Source organism: Leucoraja erinacea, chromosome 2, assembly GCF_028641065.1.
Source record: "Leucoraja erinacea ecotype New England chromosome 2, Leri_hhj_1, whole genome shotgun sequence".
In the NCBI taxonomy this organism is placed as follows: Eukaryota; Metazoa; Chordata; class Chondrichthyes; order Rajiformes; family Rajidae; genus Leucoraja; species Leucoraja erinaceus.
Genome location: NC_073378.1, coordinates 117,341,823 through 117,364,872, shown reverse-complemented (window position 1 = coordinate 117,364,872; position 23,050 = coordinate 117,341,823). Strand labels below are relative to the sequence as shown.

General features: G+C 41.1%; 1 long non-coding RNA gene across 2 annotated transcripts in view; it reads left to right on the top strand.

The window, feature by feature from the left end:
- Positions 1-16,094, top strand: part of LOC129714692 (uncharacterized) — a 32,125-nt gene extending 16,031 nt beyond the window's left edge. For both annotated transcript variants that reach the window (XR_008726372.1, XR_008726373.1), the window contains exons 2-3: positions 860-942; positions 13,566-16,094. This is a non-coding gene — a long non-coding RNA (uncharacterized LOC129714692). The remainder of the gene's footprint in view (positions 1-859; positions 943-13,565) is intronic.
- The last annotated feature ends 6,956 nt before the right edge of the window (positions 16,095-23,050 follow it).

The following is a 23,050-nucleotide window of genomic DNA, read 5'->3' as shown; positions in this document are numbered from 1 at the left end:
TAGTTTAGATGGGCAAAAAGTTTTCTGTGTTGTACAAATCTGTGACTCTATGAAGTGCAATACAAACAGACAGTAACAACAATGAAACAGAAACAGGCACAAAATCACGATTCATTGCCTTTGGTCATTTTTGCAACTTCGGGGTGATGTGAATTATCTCCCTCTTTCAACATTTAAGTTGTCATTCATTAACATTCCTTTTTATTACATTTTGCAATAACTGTGATGTTAGAGGATGAAAGGATAGCGGGCCGCGCAGCACCAGAACCGTCGAGCCACCCGGCAGGCCTGTCTCGCCCTCCACAGAACGGGAAAAAGAGTCTGAAGAGGGAAGACATTGAGCCCGAAGAGGGACGCTGCTGAGCCTGGCTCCTGCTTGCACCCGAGGACCATAGAACTGAAGAGGAGGGAGGAAGGAGTCAGCGAAGGACGACGCACGAACAAAGGGGCGGTAAGAGGAACCAGGGTCTTACCGCCCAAGCCTACAGGATCGGCTGCAAGAGATGACCCCAGTGACACGAAGGTTGAATGATGTCCAGGCGTGGAGGGGGACGTTGGCAACGGACATTTATGACCTGTTTCAGCGGTGACTTTGAAAATGGCATCAGTCCTGGCTGCTCATGTACATAGTCTGTGGGATATTTCTATACACTTTGTACTTAATATGGGATTGTGTTTATGTATAGTAATAATTTACTAAACTGTATGCAAAAATATTATTTTATTTTACCTCAGTGATAATAAAGAATTGTTGAACCATTGAATTAAGACATTCATGCAAATTGACATTTCGATCTTGAGAAAAAATACTCTTTCAACCCTCTCTAATGCCTCTCATCATTTTACGTACTTTTATCAGGTCTCCTGTCAGCGTCCGAAGCTCCAGAAAAAACAATCCAAGTTTGTCCAGCCTCTCCCTATAGCTGATATGCTTCATTCCAGGTAACAACCTTTTTTTGTACCCTCTCCAAAGCCTCTACAACCTTCCTGTAATGCAGAGACCAGAACTGCACACAATTCTCCAAAGGTGACCTAACCAAAGTTTTATATAATTCCAATATGACTTCCCAACTTCAATGCTACGATCAATAAATGCAAGTATATAGTTTGTTCATTTTTCCATGCTGTCTACTAGCGTTGCCACTTTCAGGGATCTAAAGCGCCTAAAGATCCCTCTGTACATCAATGCTATTAGGGTCCTGCCATTAACTAAATACTTTCCCCTCACATTTGACCTCTTAAAGTGCAACACCTCACACTTATCCGGATTAATCTGTCTGCTGTTCCTCCACCAATATTTCCAATTGATCTATATACTGCAGTATCTTTTGACAACCATCCTCACTATTCATTACTCCACCGACTTTTGTGTCATCTGTATATTTACAAAACAGCTACTTGCGCTTTCATACAAATCATTCATGGATATTACAAGCAACAGAATTACCAACACTGATCCTTGTGAAACATAACTTGTCACAGACATCCAGTCTGCCAAGTCTGCCAAGTCTACCAAGTCTCTTTTGATCTTCAAGAATGGTCTTGACCCGAAACGTCACTCACTCCTTCTCTCCATAGATGCTGCCTGTCCCGCTGAGTTACTCCAGCATTTTTTGTGTCTATCTTCGGTTTAACCCAGCATCTGCAGTTCCTTCCTACACTAATGTTCCCATATGCCTTAAATTTCTGGATTAGTTTACCATGAAGGATATCCTTGAATGCTTTACTGAAGTCTATGTAGACAACATCCATTGACCTAAAAAACACACAAAGTGCTGAATTAAATCAGGTCAGTGCTGGATTAAATACCATCAAGTCAGTATTGATCGGCACCGTTCACTGAATACCTAGATTTTCTAGATGTGCGGGATAATAGTCACGATGACGGTTTTTGCCTCGGTGTTGCAGAGAGAAGTATTGCGGAGGGAAGACGTACTTTGGTGTACTTCAGATATGAAAATTGTTGTTACTGCATTTCAATTTGTCATATGTCCATTTGCAACTATATATTCAAGAAATAAATGGTTTGTGGGCACTCACTTCTAGGCATAAAAAAAGTCATAAATTACTATAAAATATTTGTGAAGTCATGTGGAGTATTGTGTGGTTTAGGGTGCCCTATTGTGGGAAGGATAATAAAACCATATTCACAATGCAGATTGCAGGAGACTTTTCCCCATTTCAGAGGTAAATTAAACTGGCAGACATAGGTTTAGGGTAACGCTGAAGAGATTCAGAAGGGATATGAAGTGCACCTTCTCCACCCAGCGACTAGGAAGTACCAGGAATCCACTGGTTAAGAGCAGTCAAAGCTTGGTTGCAGAAGGTATTTAAGAAGCGTTTAGAAAGATGAACATTAATGTTTTAGGCATCAAGGGCCATGGACAAACTACAGGGCAATGCAGTGGACGAGTTGGGTCGAATGGCCTGTTTCCATACTGTACGACGCTATGATACAGAAACTGCCTCATATTTTCCAGCGTTTCATTATTCAGCTTTATTATCAGAGCTGATGTTGTTTCATTGAGACAGCTTTGTCAAAAGCCTGTATTTTGTGAGTGCCAAGTATAAAGGTCTTAGTTGATACAGTGCAGTCAGAAAGTATTCAGACCCCTTCACTTTTTCCACATTTTGTTACGTTATAGCCTTATCCTAAAATAGATTAAATTCTTTTGTTTTCTTATCATCAATCTACACACAATACCCCATGATAAAAAAGCAAAACAGTTTCGACATTTTTGCAAAGTAATTAAAAAGAAATAACTGAAATATCACATTTACATGTATTCAGACCTTTTACTCAGTACTTTTGGCAGTGATTACAGCCTCAAGTCTTCTTGGGCATAATACTACAAGCTTGGCACACCTGTATTTGGGTAATTTCTCCCATTCTTCTCTGCAGATTCTTATCTGTCAGGTGGGATGGGGAGCGTCGATGCACAGCTATTTTCAGGTCCCTCCAGAGATGTTCAATCGTGCTCTGGCTGGGCCAATTAAGGACATTCACAGACTTGTCACGAAGCCACACCTGCGTTGTCTTGGCTGCGTACTTAGGGTCGTTGTCCTGTTGGAAGGTGAACCTCTGCCCCAGTCTGAGGCCCAGGACGCCTTGGAGCAGGTTTTCATCGAGGATCTCTCCGTACTTTGCTCCGTTCATCTTTCCCTCGATCCTGACTAGTCGCCCAGTTCCTGCTGCTGAAAAACTTCACCATAGCATGATGTTGCCACCACCATGCTTCACCATAGGTATGGTATTGGCCCGGTGATGAGCGGTGCCTGGTTTCCTCCAGACATGACGCTTGCCATTCAGGCGAAAGAGTTCAATCTTGGTTTCATCAGACCAGAGAATCTTGTTTCTCCTGGTCTGAGAGTCCTTTAGGTGCCTTTTGGCAAACTCCATGGGCTGTCATGTGCCTTTTACTGAGTGGCTTCCGTCTGGCCACTCTATCATAAAGGCCTGAGTGTTGGAGTGCTGCAAATATAGTTGTCCTTCTGGAAGGTTCTCCCATCTCCACATAGGAACTCTGGATCTCTGTCAGAGTGACCATTGGGTTCTTGGTCACCTCCCTGACCAAGGCCCTTCTCCCCCAATTGCTCAGGTTGGCCGGGTGGCCATCTCTTTGAAGAGTCCTGGTGGTTCCAAAGTTCTTCTATTTACGAATGACAGAGGCCACTGTGCTCTTCGGGACCTGCAATGCTGCAGAAATTGTTTTATACCCTTCCCCAGTTCTGTATCTCGACTCAATCCTGCCTCGGGGATCTACAGTCAATTCCTTCGTCTTCATGGCTTGGTTTTTGCTCTGACATGCACGTCAACTGTGGGACATTATATAGACATGTGTGTGCCTTTCCAAATCATGTCCAATCAATTTAATTTACCACTGGTGGACTCCAATCAAGTTGTAGAAACATCTCAAGGATAATCAATGGAAACAGAATTAATCTAATGGCCTGAATACTTATATAAATGTGATATTTAAGTTATTTCTTTTTAATAACTTTGTAAAAATTTCTAAACCTGTTTTTGCCTTTTTTTATTATGGGGTATTGTGTGTTGATTGATGATAAATAATTAATTTAATCCATTTTAGAATAAGGCTGTTACGTAACAAAATGTGGAAAACGTGAATACTTTCTGAATGCACTATATGTTTCAGTGAATAAGACTTGGAACTCAGCTATCAAAGGTGCATTCGGAAGTCATCTGCATAGAGTAACTCTGCGTCAGAGGTTCCGTGACCTTGATTCTGGAGGGGAGGTGATGTAAGTTGAACAGTTTCCCTTTGATCCTATAGATTAGTACCATTGCACGTGGAATTTTATTGGTAGTATTGTGACCAGAAAGATTGAGAAAAAGAATGGGATGATGACCCAGCCTTGTTTGACTCTCTGTACTGGAATTAGGGTCATAGATTCATAGAGTGATACAGTGTGGAAACAGACCCTTCGGCTCACCTTGCCCACACTGGACAACATGTCTCAGCTACACTGGTCCCAACCTGCTTGCGTTTGGTCCACATCCCTCCAAACCTGTCCTATTTCCCTCAAAACTGTATATCTGTTTCTTAAATGTTGGGATAGTCCCCGCCTCAACTACCTCATCTGGCAGCTTGTTCCATATACCCACCACCTTTTGTGTGAAAAAGTTACCCCTCAGATTCCCATTAAATCTTTTCCCCTTTACCTTGAACCTATGTCCTCTGGCCCTCGATTCCCCTACTCTGGGCAAGAGTCTTTGTGCATCCACCCAATCTATTCCTCTCGTGATTTTGTACACCTCTATAAGATTACCCCTCATCCTCCTGCGCTCCAAGGAATAGAGACCCAGCCTACTCAACCTCCCCCTATAGCTCACACCCTCTAGTCCTGGCAACATCCTCGTAAATCTTCTCGGAACCCTTTCAAGCTTGCCAATATCTTTCCTATAACATGGTGCCTGAACTGAACACATTATGCTAAATGCGGGCTCACCAACGTCTTATACAACTGCAACATGACCTCCAAACTTCTATACTCTATACTCTGACTGATGAAAGCCAATGTACCAAAAGCCTTTTTTTTTTTTTTTAATATTCATTTTATTAGAAGCAAATGTACAAGAATAAAGCAATCGGCATGAGAGTTATACAATTTTCGTGCAGCTTTTCGTACAAGTTAACATTTTATAAATTGATACATAAATTGGAAAAAAAGAGAAAAAAGGAAAAAATGAAGAAAAAGATGCAAAAGAGAGAGAAGGAAAGACCCCTGAACTACCAAAGAAGTGCACGAAGAAAAAAGAGAAAGAAGAGAAAAAAAACAGAGATATGCCCCACTGTCCTTTCCCCCCCTCTATCCGCCCCCCCCCCCCACTCACCCATCCCATGCATTGGTTTTAAATTTGTGTTCAACCATTCTGTTGTTGAACCAAAAGCCTTTTTGACCATCTTATCTACCTGCGACTCGAACTTCAAGGAACCATGCACCTGCACTCCTAGATCCCTTTGCTCTACGACACTCCCCAGAGGCCTACCATTCATTGTGTAGGTCCTGCCCTTGTTAGACATCCCAAAATGCAACACCTCACACGTCTCTGTAATAAATTCCATCAACCATTCCTCAGCCCACTTGGCTATTCGATCCAGATCCTGCTGCGATCGTTCACAATCATCTTGACTATCTGCAAAACCACCCACTTTTGTAAACTTGCTAATCTTGCCCTGTATGTTCTCATCTAAATCATTGATGTAGATGACAAACAGTAATGGGCCCAGCACTGAACCCTGAGGCACACCACTAGTCACAGGTCTGCAGTCCGAGAAGCTACCTTCCACCATCACCCTCTGATTTCTTCCATGGAGCCAATTTGTTATCCATTCAGCAATCTCACCTTGGATCCCATGCGATCTAACCTTCCAGAGTAGTCTACGATGCAGAATCTTGTTAAATGCCTTACTGAAATCCATTTATACAACTTCTAGAGTTCTGCCCTCATCAACCTTTTTGGTCACGTTTTCAAAAAATTCAATCAGATTTGTGAGACACGACCTCCCATGTACAAAACCATACTGACTGTCCCTAATCAGCCCTTGCCCGACCAAATACTATCCCTCAGAATACTCTCTAGTAACTTTCCAACTACAGATGTTAAGCTCACCGGCCTATAGTTCCCAGCATTTTCCCTGCAGCCCTTCTTGAAAAGAGGCACAACATTTGTGCCCCTCCAGTCTTCCGGAACCTCTCCTGTATTTAGGGGCGACTCGTAAATTTCAAGCAGGGCTCCCGCAATTTCCTCTCTGTTTTCCCACAGTGTCCTCGGATGTATCTGATCAGGCCCTGGAGATTTGTCTACCTTCATACACGATAGTACCTTCAGTACTTCTTCAACGGTAACTCTGACAGTAATTCTGAGGTGGACCTATTTGTGAAAATAGTGACTTCATGCCCATCATGAAGCAGCCATAGATGGAGACAACCAAAATTAAAAAGTTCCTCTCAATTGAGAAGGTTGATCATGTGTAGTGTCATAGAATTATAGAGAGATATGGCATTGAAACAAACCTTCAATCCACTGTGCCAGTGGTGACTGACATCCAATCATTTTGCACTAATCCTTCATTAATCCTTAAATAATTGTTCACACAAAAGACACAGAGTGCTGCAGTAACTCAGTGGATCAAGTATCATCTCTGGAGAACATGGATAGGTGATGTTTTAGGTCGGGATCCTTCTTCAGACCGATAGTGGTGGGGAGGGGGGTTAGGGAAAGCTAGATGAGAGGTGGCTTTGGAAAAAGTCCAGCGAGTGATGGGTGGAAACAGGGTGAGGTGGGTTTTAATGGGCAGATGGGTGGACAAAGACCAGAGATGCGAGTTTGGGTCAGAACATGGTTGAAGAGCAGGAGAGCCGCATGAAACACAGATTGGGAGCAGTGAGAGAGGATTTCATGAAAGTCCTGTCAGAGGGAGGAGGAGAACTTCTTCAAAGTAGTCATACTTTGTGGAGATTTCATAATGCAGCAGTAAAATGCAGACAAAATGTGTAGGAAGGAACTACAGATGCAGGTCGCTGATGACACCACCGATGTTGGATGAATTACAGATGATGATGAATCAGAGTATAGAAGTGAGATCGATCGACTGATAAAATGGTGCCAGCACAACAACCTGGCTCTCAGTGTCAGTAAGACCAAGGAAATGATTGTGGACTTTGGACGAAGAAGGACGAGGACTCAAAAACCTGTCTATATCGACGGATGACAGTGGAGAGAGCCAAAAGCTTCAAATTCCTGGGCGTGCATATTTTTGAAGATCTTTCCTGGACCCAGCACACTGATGTAATAATAAAGAAAGCCCATCAGTTCAGTTTAGTCTATTGTCACGTGTATCGAGGTACAGTGAAAAGCTTTTGTTGTGTGCCAACCAGTCAGCAGAAAGACAAAACACGGTTACAATTGATCCTTTACAGTGTATAGATATATGTTAAAATAATTACATTTAGTGCAAGGTAAAGCTAGCAAAGTCCGGTCAAGAATAGTCTGAGGGTCTGAAGGATAATCAATATTTTAAATATATACAGATATGTGACTTTATGAAGAAATATCCACATAGATTTCAAACTATATTTTTAGACCCTTTAGAAGAAGCAATGAATATTAAGGCTGATTCACAAAATCTAATATCATACTTTTATAATAATATATTAAATAGAGAATTACCCTCAACAGAAGCACTAAGAGAAGATTGGGAACATGAGCTAATGATAAAGATCTCGAAGGATAGATGGGAAAAGTATCTGATGAACACACAACATTGTTCCATTAATGCAAGGCATAATTTAATTCAATTCAAATTATTACATAGACTATTATTCAAAAACGAGATTGAATAAATTTTACCCAAACGTCTCTCCCAGATGCGATAAATGTTTGTTTCAAAACGCTAATATAACACATTAATTTGTAGGATGTACAAAGTTGAATACATTTTGGAGCGATATATTTGATATATTTACAAAGCTTTTCAAGTCAAGAATAGAACCTAAAACGGAATGGATTATATTTGGAATAATAGTAGAAGATATCAATTTAAATAAAGACCAAAACGTTTTTTTAAATTATGGGTTAATAATTGGAAAGAAATTGATACTTAAATTTTGGAAAAATACAGCTATACCAACTGTTAAAATGTGGATTAGGAATACGATGGACATAGCACGCCTTGAAGAAATGAGACTCCGACTAATAGATAAATATGACCAATTCTTAAGGAGTTGGTCTCCTTTCATCGACTTTTTGGAATCATGTGATGCAGCGGTACCGTAAAGATTGCTGATTTCAGTTCATGCGGATAGATCTACATCTCCGAATAAAGATTTGAAAATTTCTCTTTTAAGGGGCCTTCTCTCCTATTTTTATTTTCCACTTTTTCTTTTTTTATAGACACACTTCACGTTTTTCTATTCTCTACCATCTATTTTTCCTCTTTTTCCCCTTTCCATTGTTTTCTTTTTCTTGTCTTGCTTACTTCCTTTTCAAAACATAAAACTAGAGGTTGTACATAGAATGGATTATGGTATGACATAGTTGGCACCTAAAATTAGGTTCCACTGTATTGTTTTGTACTGTATTAACTTCTAATAAAATAAAAAAAATAAAAAATAAATTAAAAAAAAGAATAGTCTGAGGATCATCAAAGAGGTAGATAGTAGTTCAGCACTGCTCGCTGGTTGTTGTATGATGATTCAGTTGCCTGATAACAGGTGGGAATAACCTGTCCTTAAATCTGGTGGTATGCGCTTTCACACTTCTGTACCTTTTGCCTGATGGGAGAGGGGAGGAGAGGGAGTGACCAAGGTGCAACACATCCTTGATTATGCCGCTGGCCTTGCCGAGGCAGCGTGATGTATAAATGGAGTCAATAGAATGATTTGTGTGATGGTATCGGCTGCGTCTGCAATTCACTACAATTTCAGCGCCTCTACATTCTGAGAAGCTTGCTGATATGTCTGAGAGGACTCTTGACTCTTGGTTTACACCGAAGATGGACACAAAATGCTGGAATAACTCAGAGAGTCAGGCAGCATTTCTGGAGAAAAGGAGTAGGTGACGTTTTGGGTCGAGCCCCTTCCTCAGAATAAATGTCGACACAATGAACTGTGCATGCTGGTTCATGGCATTTTACCATGTAACATCTGTTCACCTGTTTCCTTCCCACCATCCAAGGGCACAGACACTTACACATCTTCCAATCGACTGCATTCTGTGTTCACAATGTAGCCTCCTCCACAATGGAGAAACTAAATGTGGATTGTGTGTGTGGACTTTGCAGAGCACGTGCCCTCAGCCTACAGAGTGACCTTAAGCTTCAGGTTGCCTGCCACTTTAATTCACCATCTACTCCCACTCGGACCTCTCACCGTGGCCTCCTTTACTGTTAAAACAGAGTCCAACGCAAGCTAAAGGAACAACACATCTTTTTTTCTCTCTGGGCATGTTACAACTTGCAGGCCTCAATACTGAATTCTCCAACTTTATATAACTGCTTCTTTCTTTCTGTTTGTATAATAACTGGCATATTTTGCCATCTATTTCTACTCCTGCTCCCATCCTTTCCCCATTTTACTCTTTATGGTCAGACTATCAAACATTATACCCAGGTTATGCAATATGCACAGGTTATACAATATGAACAGCACATTATGCAGACAAAGGGGCATCTTATCGCAGATAGACATAAACAGCTGGAGTAACTCAGTGGGACAGGCAGCATCTCTGGAGAAAAGGAATAGATGATGTTTTGGGTTGAGACCCTTCTTCAGGCTTAGCTTAACAGCTCTCATTATTTCACTCTATCAGGGAAGCTCCCTTTGTTCCATGTATTGCGTTTGTCCTCTTTCTCCACTACTCCCACAACATCCTTCTTTCTTTCTCAGTTCTGATGAAGAGTTCCAGGTGTGAAATGTTAACTGCAGACACAAGGGACTACAGATGCTGGAATCTTGAGCAAAACACAATGTGCTGAAGTAACTCAGTGGGTCAGGCAGCATCTGTGGATGCCCTCTGCACCTGCGGACTGACCCATTGAGCTTCTCCAGTACTTAGTGTTTGCTTCAGTGTTAATTGGTTATCTTTCCATCGTTGCTGCATGACCTGCTGCGTTTTTCCAGTGTTTTCTCTTTTTATTTCAGATTAGTGTAAATTGGTACTTGATGGTTGGCACGGACACGATAGGCAGGAGGGTCTGATTCCAAGCTGCAAGGGTGAAAACTAATCCAAATCACCTTGTCTAGAAATTATCTCAAAACCATATACGTTCTATCTACCAAAAATATTTTTTATCTCCATACATCCAGCCTATACCTTTTATTATTATTAATATCTATTGGATCAATTTTCAATCTTAGTTGGATAGATTAGCTTATCTACTCTATTCTTGTATTCTTGAATTATCCTATTCCAGGATCACTCTGATCAACCTGCACTCCTACCTCCAGGTCTATTGTATCGCTCCCATGTAACAAATGTCTTCGAACTGAACTCAAGTCTGGTCTAACCATTTTTCTGCAGTCATCGTGACCTCTACAATGCTTCCTAATAGATATGTTATTGTTCACTTTCCCCCATTTTCTTAATGTTCATTCCCTTTTAAAAATCTGAACATCTGGGTCAATAAACTATTTTTGTTTCAATTATCTATCAATTTGGTGTTAGAGTGAAGACTTTGCAGATCTACCCATTGGATAGCAGGGGGTGCAGATTAAATCTGCACTCCAGCATTTACTTGCACTATAGCACCAGAAAGAGCAGAGATATTGAAGATACTGTCTTATAACAAAGTCTTATGGATCGTGTTTGTATTTTAGGTCATGAACTTGTCCTCACATTTTGGTTATTTTAGAATCTCCATTTTGGAATATCAGTGAAGAAGCACATATTATATCTTTACCTCTGCAAGTCAAGTCAAGTCAAGTCAAGTTTATTTGTCACATACACATACGAGATGTGCAGTGAAATGAAAGTGGCAATGCTCGCGGACTTTTGTGCAAATGACAAACAACCAAACAAACTATCATAACACAATCATAACACACATATTCCTTTACATAATAAATAATGGAAGGAAAAACGTTCAGTAGAGTTAGTCCCTGGTGAGATAGGCGTTTACAGTCCGAATGGCCTCTGGGAAGAAACTCCTTCTCAACCTCTCCGTTCTCACCGTATGGCAACGGAGGCGTTTGCCTGACCGTAGCAGCTGGAACAGTCCATTGCAGGCTTGGAAGGGGTCTCTCGTGATATTGTTGGCTCTGGAGTTGCACCTCCTGATGTATAGTTCCTGCAGGAGGGCAAGTGAAGTTCCCATAGTGCGTTCGGCCGAACGCACTACTCTCTGCAGAGCCTTCTTGTTCTTGGCAGAGCAATTCCCAAACCAGATGGTAATGTTCCCGGACAAGATGCTTTCCACTGCCGCTGCGTAGAAGCACTGGGGGATCCTCGGAGACACTCTGTATTTCCTCAATTGCCTGAGGTGGTAAAGGCGCTGCCTTGCCTTACTCACGAGTGCTGAGGCGTGTGATGCCCATGTCATATCCTCGGAGATGTGGACTCCCAGATATTTAAAACAGTTCACCCTATCCACAGGATCCCCATTTATCCTCAATGGAGTGTACGTCCTCGGATGATGTGCCCTCCTAAAGCCCATGATCAGCTCCTTCGTTTAGAGGTCTCCAAGTAGCATTTTGAGTCACACAAAATTTGGCATCTCTTGACACACTTTATTCCTCTCTCCTAATGGGAAAGCACCTTATCTTTGTAATAGTCCAAAATTCTGGCATAGCGTTTGAATTCAAAAGTGTTCAGCACTACCTAACTGCCTTAGAAATATACTGCAGTCTCTTAAGGTTTCATTAATTTAATTTGAGTCAGACTTGATCTGACCCATTTATGCAATCTCCCTTGTGTTGCACCTTCTAAAAAAAGATTGTACCAAAAAAATCAATATTGCCGAATAAAACTGAGCAAAGTTCTTTGATACAGACATGGTATTATTTAAAACATGGAAAAAAAAATGACCGCTCTTTGATAAGAATCGGAAAAGCAAGTAAACAAATGGGTTTTTTTTGCCTCTGACCTTAAGTATCTGAGAATGGTGGCTTTTTCATTTAATCAAATATAAAAAATATATAGTCCTGCTTTTTTAATATTATTATGAATCAAAATGGGGCGTGTATGGTGGGACAGCGGTAGACTTGCAGCCTTACAGCGCTTACAACTACACTGACAGAGACCTGGGTTCGATCCCGGCTATGGGTGTTGCCTGTACGCAGCTTGTACATTCTCTCAGTGACCGCGTGGGTTTTCTCAGAGACCTTTGGTTTCCTCGCACACTGCAAATACGTACAGGTTTGTAGGTTAATTGGCTTAGTATAAATGTAAAGTGTCCCTAGTGTGTGTAGGATAGTGTTAATGTGCAGGGATCACTGGTCGGTGCGTACTCGGTGGGCCGAAGGGCCTGTTTCCCGCGCTTTATCTCTGAACTAAACTAAACTAAATTTACACCAGGGGGAGCTAGTAGGTCTCTCTGCATTCAGCAGGTCAGTGAGATTGTTCAGAAATAGAAGTTTGTGTCATTTCAGTCTAAAGAGCCTCAGGAATAACTTTGGTTTAATTTGTATGTTACAAAGATTGCAGTCATACAATCATGGTTTTAGCACTCCTCCTGCTCCTCTGGTTTAGTTAATAATATCCAATCAGATATTGTACTGAGCTAATTGGAGGAGGAATTCAGGCTTAATAAGAACTGAGGAAATCAAAGCAGGATGCTATCAGCCATTCACTTGAGCCTCCTTTGCCATTCAGTTAGATCATTGCTCGCCAGCACCTGCTCCACTCTCTGACTGCATTTGTCCACACTCTGTGTTTCTCTTAATGTCCAAAAAGATATTGGTCATTCCCTTTTATAAAAGCAAGGAGTGAACATCCACGGCCCTCTAAAGCAGGGAATTACTAAGATTTATAAACATCTGCGTAACAACATTTCTCCTCATCTCAGTGCTAAATGGCTGACTCGTTTGAATCCCCGTTCCGAGCCTCTAGCTGGAAGAAACAGCTTTTCAGCATCTACCCTGTCGATACCTCTCAGAATCTTGCACGTCAATGAGATTGCCTCTTGTTCCTTCTAAATTCCACTGTGCATTTTTCTTAACATTGTCAACCCACTCATTCTAGGAATCAATTTATGAAATTATATCATATTGATGCCATAGCTGAACGACACTTAATACTCCAAATTAGGACTCTTCAAAGCAACATACAGTGTCAACAATATTCCCTTACCCATGTAGTCCACAGTTCTACACTGAAAGCCAAAATACTATTTCCCTGTTGTACTTGCATTTATTCTTTCTGTGTCTCTTAAATCAGCAGACCGAGATGACCTCAGGTTCTGACTGGAAACGTCACTTATCTGTGTTCTCTAGAGCTGCAGCCTGACCTGCTAAGTTACTCCTGCACTTTGTTTCCTTTTATGTAAACCAGCATCTGAAGTTCCTTGTTTCCACATTTTGACCTCTGATTTTTATCTTTTCAGCTTTCTGTGGTATTTCCTGGAAGAACAGCACCTCATAATCTGCCTGGGTACCTTACAACCTAACAGCATGGACTTCAAATGTTTCAATTTCAAGTAATCCACCGATCCCGCTTCCCTTCTCCCAACCCCAACTCTGATCCACACATCTTTCTGCCATCAACTCTGCCACCCTGTTCCTTTCCCCTCCTCCTTATACGCATCTGTAAATCCTCCATGCTTTGTCCACCATTTTCTCCTTATCCATTCTCTTTCTTTTATTCCCTGTTCTCTTACACCCATGTCTCTCCCTCTGAATTTGCATTTCACTCCTCCTCTTCCTTCTTTAGACTTTAGACTTTGGACATCAGAGATACAGCGTGGAAACAGGCCCTTTGGCCCACCGTGTCTGCATTGACCAACGTTCCCAGTACACCAACACTATCCTACCCACAAGGGACAATTTACAATTTTACCAAAGCCAATTAACCTACAAACCTGTACGTCTTTGGAGTGTGGAAGGAAACCGGAGCTCCCGGAGAAAAACCATGTGGTCACAGGGAGAACGTACAAACTCCGTACAGAGAGCGTCCATAGGCAGGATCGAACCCGGATCTCTGGTACTGTAATGCAGCAACTCTACTGCTGTGCCACTGTGCCACCCAGCTGATACCCTTTTGTCTCCATTTCACCTCTAGCCTTTGTGATTATCTCCACCCATTAGCCAATCATCGCTCTCCCCCTCACTTGTTTCCACCTATCTCTTGCCAAACTTTGCCCCATTCCCAACTCTTCTCACAAGCTTTATACCCCTACTTCGTCGGTCTGAAGAAAGGCCATCTGTCCATTTCCATCCACAGATGCTACCTGACCCACTGAATTCCTCCATCACTTCGATTTTTGCTCAAGACTCCAGCACCTGCAGCTGCTTCCGTCTCCATTTCTGTGGAATATTGTTAATGTATTTTGTGTCCTTATAAATCAAAAACTGCTTTGTTATATTAACACATGATGTTAACCTAAACGTGGCTATTTTATTTGTTTATATCAAATTCATATCAAACGTGGGATAACAGAAGAAGTTTGAACACGTGATCGATGGTCGTCATGGACACGGTGGGCTGGAGGGCCTCTTTCCATGCTGTAGCTTTGAACTAAACTAAACAAAACAATGAGTTGATCATCTGAGGTGCTCATTTGTTTAAACGGCAGCTGGGTAACTCTCATTTTTCATAGCCCAACAGCGTATGTCTTTCCTCCACCTCCCCACCAATTCAAAACTACTATGCTCATACAATATGGCAAGCAAAGTTAAAGATGCAGCTACAATCCCTTTGCAAGATATACAATATATTCTCTGGGTGGATGGTGAGATATTTCAAAAAGCACAAGGGGATCTGGAAATTTTGGTCTGTTCTTTCAAGCCCACTAACGCATAAAAATTCATTGCCATTGCTCAGTCTGAAGAAGGGTTACGATCCGAAACGTCACCCATCCTTTTTCTCCAGAGATGATGCCTGACCCGCTGAGTTATTCCAACATTTTGTAGTTATCTTTAGTATAAACCATCATCTGAAGTTCCTTCCCAGCCATTACTCCTCATGTTGTTTTCCAATACTATTCAAGTGGATCTAATTGGGAACGTATGTATGCCAGGTTAATTTATTCTTTCACAAATAGAATTTACCTGCTCAGAAAATTCAAACACCATCCATGATGATTGGTTAGGCTATGAAGTTCCAGATATTCTATTTTAATCCTACGCAAGAAAATGATCAGTGAAAGGTGACATTCATTTTGTTGTGGATGAAACATCTTACCTAGTGCTTATCTAATTGAGCAGGTGCAATTTAGAATTTCAGAAGTACAATGGTCTTTTCAATACTTCGCATTTGTGAACATTCACTTCAATACAGATGATCTACCAGTCGGTGGTAGCCAGTGCCATCTTCTTCGCTGCCGTGTGCTGGGCAGCAGGGAAAAGGCCATGGAGGGCAATATGATCAACAAGCTCATCAGGCAGGCTGACTCCATCTTGGGGTCGGAGTTGGATTCATGGGAGGTGGTCTTGGAGAGGAGGATGCTCCTCAAACTGCGGAGCATCTTGGACAATACAGCTCACCCCCTCCATGACACACTGGTAAACCTTAGGAGCACCTGCAGCACCAGACTGGTTCCACCAAGATGCAGTACAGAACACCTTTTTCCCTGTGGCTGTCAAACCGTACAACTCCTCCCCCTTCTGTCATGGGCTAGATGACTCCCCTCTCACCCCTCCCCAATCTTTGCACATCCCCAATCCTTTCCACTCATCACTTTAATTTCATGTTTCATGTATCTTGTGTTTTATGACTGTTGGCAGATCTATTTCCCTCCTCAGATAAATACAGTTCTATCTTATTGTATTGTATCGTATCGTAAACAGTGAATGCCACTGGATATTCCCTGCAGACAATGTGAAAGATAAATCCCTGGCTCTCACATGATGTCCACATTGATGTTATTTCCAGTTGGATTACTTCATGAGATACCAAACAGGGTAAGGTTTATCGTCAGTGTGAAGAAGGGTCGGTGCTTGAAGGATCATCTGTCCACTTCGCCATTACAGCATGGTATGGCAGCTGCACCATGGCAGACAGGGATCAGAGGGTAACCAGGAGCAGAGGTCATTGGGCTGCTGACATCTACACCTCTTAGCGCAGCGGCAGACCTGACCTCTGGAAGGCGGGTTCAGATTCTCCCGAGAATTATATCTACCATAAATTCAAATCCACACATGCACTGACTCAGACTTCCATGTATGTAGCGCCGTAGAATTTTGCACCTATTTTCTGTGTTTGTGCCTGTTTCTTGTTTTTTGTGGGTATTTGCACTGAGTACGAGCAGCTTGTTTCACTGGTTTCCTCACAGGGATGCCCTGCTGTCTCGAACCCCCCCCCCCCCCCTCCTCCCCTCCCACCCCCCCCCCCCATCCTAAAGACGTGCGAGTTAGTATGCACTTTTGCCTGTGACTGTGTGGCCTATGTAAGTTGCCCCTAGTGTGTAGTAAGTGCATGAGTAAGTGGAATTACATAGAACTAGTGTGAACGGGTGACGTGTACGGGTGATCGATGGATGGCACAGACTCGGTGGGTCAAAGAGCCTGTTTTCACACTGTATATCTAAACTAAACTAAGCCATAGACTTCAACTTAAAAAATGCCTTGACCCGCCTATGGGTGCTGCCTAGGTGGAGTTTGTACCTTCTCCCTGTGATCGCGTAGGTTTCCTCCGGGTGTTCCGGTTTTCGCCCATATCCCAAAGACGTGCACGTTTGTAGGTTAATTGGCTTTTGTAAATTGTCTCTAGTGTGTACAATCAAATTAGTGTATGGGTGATCGATGGACGGCGTGGACTTGATGGGCCAAAGAGCCTGTTTTCATACTGTATTTCTAAACTAAATTAAAAGCTAAACTAAACCAAAGGATGTAACAATGGACAGACACCAAATGGATGGTTAAAATTCCTTGTGAAATTGATTGTTATGGAGGCATCCAGATTGTGATATTATTTGGCCTGCCTGAATGTGCTAAGCAGGGCAGATTATTCAAGTGGAGAATAAGAGTAGGGGAGGAATGGAATGTATAAATGGCCAGTCCTAAAGAAAGAAAGCGAGGATCTTATGAAGATGGAAAATTGAATCTTGAGACTTGGAGTTTGCAAGGTGCCCAGACAAAACCTGAGGATGGCTTAGTGAACTTACTTTGGGCCAAAGTATAATAGTTATGGAGGGCAGAGATGAGGAGTTCCGAGAGGGAGTGTAATTGTCAATATAAATGGTAGGCAACAAGTAGTTTAGGGTCTCTTCTACCGGCTGAGTGAAGGTGCCCCGTAAAGTGACCTCAACATGCATTTGATGTCTCTAATGTGAACACTGAACTAAATTGCGAGGATAGAGACAAAGTGCATGAATAACTCAGTGGGTCAGGCAGCATCGCTGGAGAAAATGAATGGGTGACGTTTCGGGTCTAGGCCCTTCCTATCCGGAAAAGTCACCCATCTATTTTCTCCAGAGATGCTACCTGAGTTACTCCAGCACTTTGTGTCTATCTTCGGTATAAACCAACATCTGCGGTTCCTTGTTTCTAGACTACATTGTGAATTCAACTATTTCAAGGTTAATGATTCTTTGGGTCCCCGGATGGTGGGAAGGGAAAAGGGGAAAGGTGAAAGAACATGGATAGCATATCTGCAGAATGCACGGGGTGGAGCCATGAAATGGGAAGAGGTGGATGGGGATGGAAGAGCGATATTATGCTGCTATTTGGATGGGATGTTCAACTCTCTGTATCCCATGTGGCTGTAAAAGATTCACTGACACTGTTTCAAAGAGGAGCAATGAAGTTCTCCCTGGTGACCTGCGTATGTTTATCACTCAATCAAAATTGCTGAAACAGATAATTGGGTGATTATCGCATTACTGTCTGGGGAAGCTTGCTCGGCTCAAATTAGCAACTGCATTTCTTACATCATATCAATCATCACACTTCAAAATGTACTTCATTGGCTCTAGAGTGTATTGAAGTGAAAATATAGTTTCAATTCCTGTTTTGTTTTGACTGGAATTGTAGGAGTTGTTCTCGAGTTATCCACTGGCAGATTATTTGGTAGAATCACAGGGAAAATGGTGTAAGTGGTTGTGTATGCCACTTTCTCTGTGTTCTCAACACTAATCAGCTGAATTTGTACTGAACAAGATGAAAATCCAACAATTTGGTTCCAATAACTCCCTGACCGACTGAGGTTTTCTTAGTTGAGTGCTTATCCTGGAGTTATAGCACAAGTACTTTGTTTTTTAATTGTAATTTAAGGACTCTATGAACGCTTTATGAAGCAAATGTTGGTAATGGAGATATAACTGCAGATGTTGGCATTTTGAGCAAAAAACAATATTGGAGGAACTCAGTGGGTCAGGCAGCATTGGAGTTCTTCCAGCACTTTGATGTTTGCTCAGTTAACAAGACTTTTCCCATTTCATGTAACTGCTTTAACAAAGAGTGTGCGTTGATAATGTTAAATATCAGCTCATCATCATCATCAGATTTTATATGTTCAAAGTCTAATATAAAATAAAATTAATTTATTTGAGTAAATCATAATTTTCAAAAACTCCTCTGATTATCTGCACCCATTATTATAAGGTACTAAGGATATTGTATAATGGATATGTCTCAAATTAAAAAAAAAAAACATTATTTGGAGCTAAGAACATACTGTATGATCCATAATTTACTGCCAATTTGTGAAGATGGCTTAATGGGATCCTATTGGTGGTATCCAGATACGTCATGGTCCTGGATTCCATGGAGGTGTCCTCACTCAGATCTTAGTTGCATCAAAGTGCATCGATACATAACTGTTGCAGCTTTTAAGTAATGGTTTTGTGAATGCCAGGTGAAAATATATCAAAGAAACAACATCAAAGAATACTGGCATTGGTACTGGCAAGTGGGGTCTCATATTTAACTAAAACAAGTAGAACAAAAACAGAAAAAGAAAATGGTTGTGAAGCTTTCTCTTTGTAGTGGTCGGGGCAGATTGCTAATTTTCAGAACTGTTGTCTGAACAGATTTAGAGGACACGGGTGAAGGACAATGTTGAAATAGTTGCTGGAGTGTAAGTATTTAAAGTGTATATCCAGCAGCTGTAAAAATGTGCCAATAAACACTGCAAGTTAACACACTGGACATATTTAAGAACCAATTTTAGATAACATAATGCAAGAGTGAATGAGTTGACCATTCTGGAAAGAGAATCAAGAGAGTCAAGAGTGTTTAATTGTCACATGTATCAAAACAGGACAATGAAATTCTTAATTGCAGCAGCATAGTAGGTCTATAAATATAGTACTCCATAGATTACATAATAATCAAACAAAAAAAAGACTATCGATAAATAAAACCTTGATATTAGTGCAAAATAAAACAAAAGCCCAAAATCCTTAGTGCAACCAAGACAGTTTGTAGTTTGAATATTAGTTGTAGTTTGTGGTACTAAATAGCCCTGAAGTTGCTCCTGAATCTGGAGGTCACTCCTGTACCTTCTTCCTGATGACAGGTGTGAAATGAAAGCATGGCCAGAGTGGTGTGGGTCATTGATGATGCTAGCTGCCTTTTTCAGACTGCACCTCTTACAGATCCGTTCAATGGTGGGGGGGATCAGTATCCATAATGGACCAGGCAGTGTTCACTACTTTTTGCAATTTCCTTTATTTCTTAAGGGCCTGTCCCACTTGGATGTCATTTGCGTGTCATGCAGGTAGCGCGCGAATATGATCATGGCTGATCATCTAAAATTAGTTTTTTCTCATATCCCATGATTCCTTTAGTCCTAAGAACTAAATCTAACACTCCAGTGACTTGACTTCCACTGCCTTCTGTGGCTGAGAATTCCACAGATTCACAACTTTCTGTGTGAAAATGTTTTTCTTCATATCAGTCCTAAATGGCTTATCCCTTATTATTAAACTGGTTCTGGACTCCCTCAACATCGGGAAAATGTTTCCTGCATCTAGCCTGTCCAATCCTTTAAGAATTTTATGTTTCCATAAGATATCCTCTCATCCTTTTAAATTCCAATGAATACAAGCCCTGTCGATCCATTCTTTCATCATATGTCAGTCCCGCCATCCCGGGAATTAACCTGGTGAACCTACGCTGCACTCCCTCAATAACAATAATGTCCTTCCTCAAATTAAGAGACCAAAATTGTACACAATACTCCAGGTGCGGTCTCACCAGGGCCCCGTACATCTGCAATAGGACCTTCTTGCTCTTAAACTCAAATCCTCTCGCAATGAAGGCCAACATCCCATTAGCTTTCTTCACTGCCTGCTGTACCTGCGTGCTTACTCTCAGTGACTGATGTACAAGCACACACGGGTCTCGATGCATTTTCCAAATCTGACACACACATTGGGAAAAATGTTATGCTTCAGTTTATATAATTAATTACATTTATATTTCTATTCATTTAATTATTTATTTTGGTAAGCCTCTTTTGTTTGATATGTTACTCTACAGGGATCAGTGGTGGGACCAGCACTTTTTTTTAATATATATTAATGGATGGGAGAGTGTAGGGTAAAATTGCCATTTTGTGGATGTTACAGTGAAGATAGAAATAGATTGCAATAACATGTGGATAATCTGACATTATGGGCAGGCAAATAATGGAAGGCATTTAATATCAAACTTAGAAATAGTGATCAAGGTAGACTAAATGACTCAGTTCTATTTATGCACATGTAATCTCTGTCCTGCTATGGATGCTGGAAATCTAAAATGAGGCCGAAAATACTCGATATACTCAGCAGTCATGCAGCATCTGGGGAGAGAAAAGGGATGACTTTTCATCAGAACACCTTCTTCTCCACAGATACTGCCGACCCAATGGAGAATTTCAAGTATTTTTCAGCTGGGAATATTTAAAGGTTTGGATGAGAGATTCAGGCAAATTTGAGGGGAACACTTTATTTTGATAGATGGTGGGCATGATCTGGAATTGGCTGTCTGTAAAGGTGGTGGAAGTAAAATCATTCAGGGAATTAGGTGGACACTTGAAGGAAAATTGCAGGATATGAGGAACTGTGTCTGATGAGATGACTCCATGAGGATTTAGCATGGACAATGGTAAAAATGGCTTCATAGGCCATAACATTTATACAATTCTTTGAATAGTTTTAAACTGTACATAAATTGTTCATAATAGTAAATGCAGAAATCAGGTAACAAAAACGTCCAAGGTGATAACAAGGAACTGCAGATGCCAGTTTACACCGAAGGTAGACACAACATTCTAGAGTAACTCAACAGGTCAGGCAGCATCCTTGGAGAACAAGGATAGGTGATGTTTCAGGTTGAAACCTTCTTCAACCATCTCTCGAAAACATGGATAGGTGATGATTTGTGTTGTAACCATTCGCCAGATAATGTTCAAGGGTCAACTTCATGGCCAAAATAAACCTGGTCTTTATTTAAAAACAAACATACCAGAAATTCACTAAGAAATGCCAATCAAATTATACAGTTATGATATCATATGGTAGAACTGAAATTCCGAGATACAATGGAACTGGATTTTGTAAGTTGGCTGCAATAGTAATGAATAAAAATAACATTTTACATTGTTACATGTTACGGATACAGTCAGAACATTTATTTACTGATTAGAAATGTAAAAGATGATAGAGCATAGATTTAAGGCCAGAGGAGAAAGTTTAATTGAGATATGCAGGGCAAGAATCCTATATATAGATAGCGGTGGGTGCCTGGAACAAGGGTGGTTTTAGAGGCTTTTTGCTCGGCACATGGATATGCAGGGAATGGGGAGATATGGATCATGTGGTGTCAGAGAAGATTAGTTCAACTTGGCATCATGTTCGGCATGGACATAGAAACATAGCAACATAGAAAATAGGTGTAGGAGTAGGCCATTCAGGCCTTCAAGCCAGCACTGCCATTCAATATGATCATGGCTGATCATCCAAAATCTGTACCCCGTTCCTGCTTTCTCCCCATATCCCTTGATTCCATTAGCCCTAAGAGCTAAACAGTGTAGACTGAAGTGCCTACACCTGAGCCATTGTGTTCTATGTTTTTTTTTTAATGATAAAGAACATAAAATTAATTAACGTTTCTTAGTTGTAGGAATAGAATTTAAATCGAGATGTGGAGGGACAAACTCAGATAAGGATTGGCTGTCTGAGCTGTGGTTCCAAAGATCCTCTGAAGAAGGGTCTCGACCTGAAATGTCACCCATTCCTTCTCTCCTGAGATGCTGCCTGTCCCACTGAGTCCTGCATTTTGTGTCTATCTTCTATATATCAAAGGTTGATAAATATGATGATACTTTTGGAGAAAGACTAAAATTAACATGGATGAAGGAAACAATAGTATATGTAATGACACTCTGTTCTGAAGCTGTTATGTATGGATTAGCCATGAAGAGTGGATGTTGATAACCAAATAAAAATGTTGATATGTTCAGGATGCTCTGATAGCTAGTGGCTATTTACTGATTAAGCCACTATTTACATACATAGTAAATATTGAGGGTGATCAAAGTATCCCCTCTCTCCTCTACTTCCTGCCACAGAATGCTCCTGTCATAAATGTTGTGTGCTGATATCTCTAGGGGATTGATTCGATGTGCTGTGGAAGATCAGAGGAACTAGTTTCTACTCTTCCCATTCTTCCATTATTTAAACAAAAAAGCTGACTCACCCATGAGTCATGCACATCTTTGAAAATTATCAATGAAAATCTTTCATTGTTGTTATTGATGAGATTTAACAAGTTTACAATACTACGATGTACAACATAGATCAAATGGATTTTTATAATGGACAAGTATGCAGCGATATAAACAGTAAGGAGATAAATGTAGCAAGGTAAGTAGCATCTGTCAAGAGTTAACATTCAGGTTAAGGACTTTGTACGTGGAGTAAACCTGATTGTTCTTGGAGAGTGT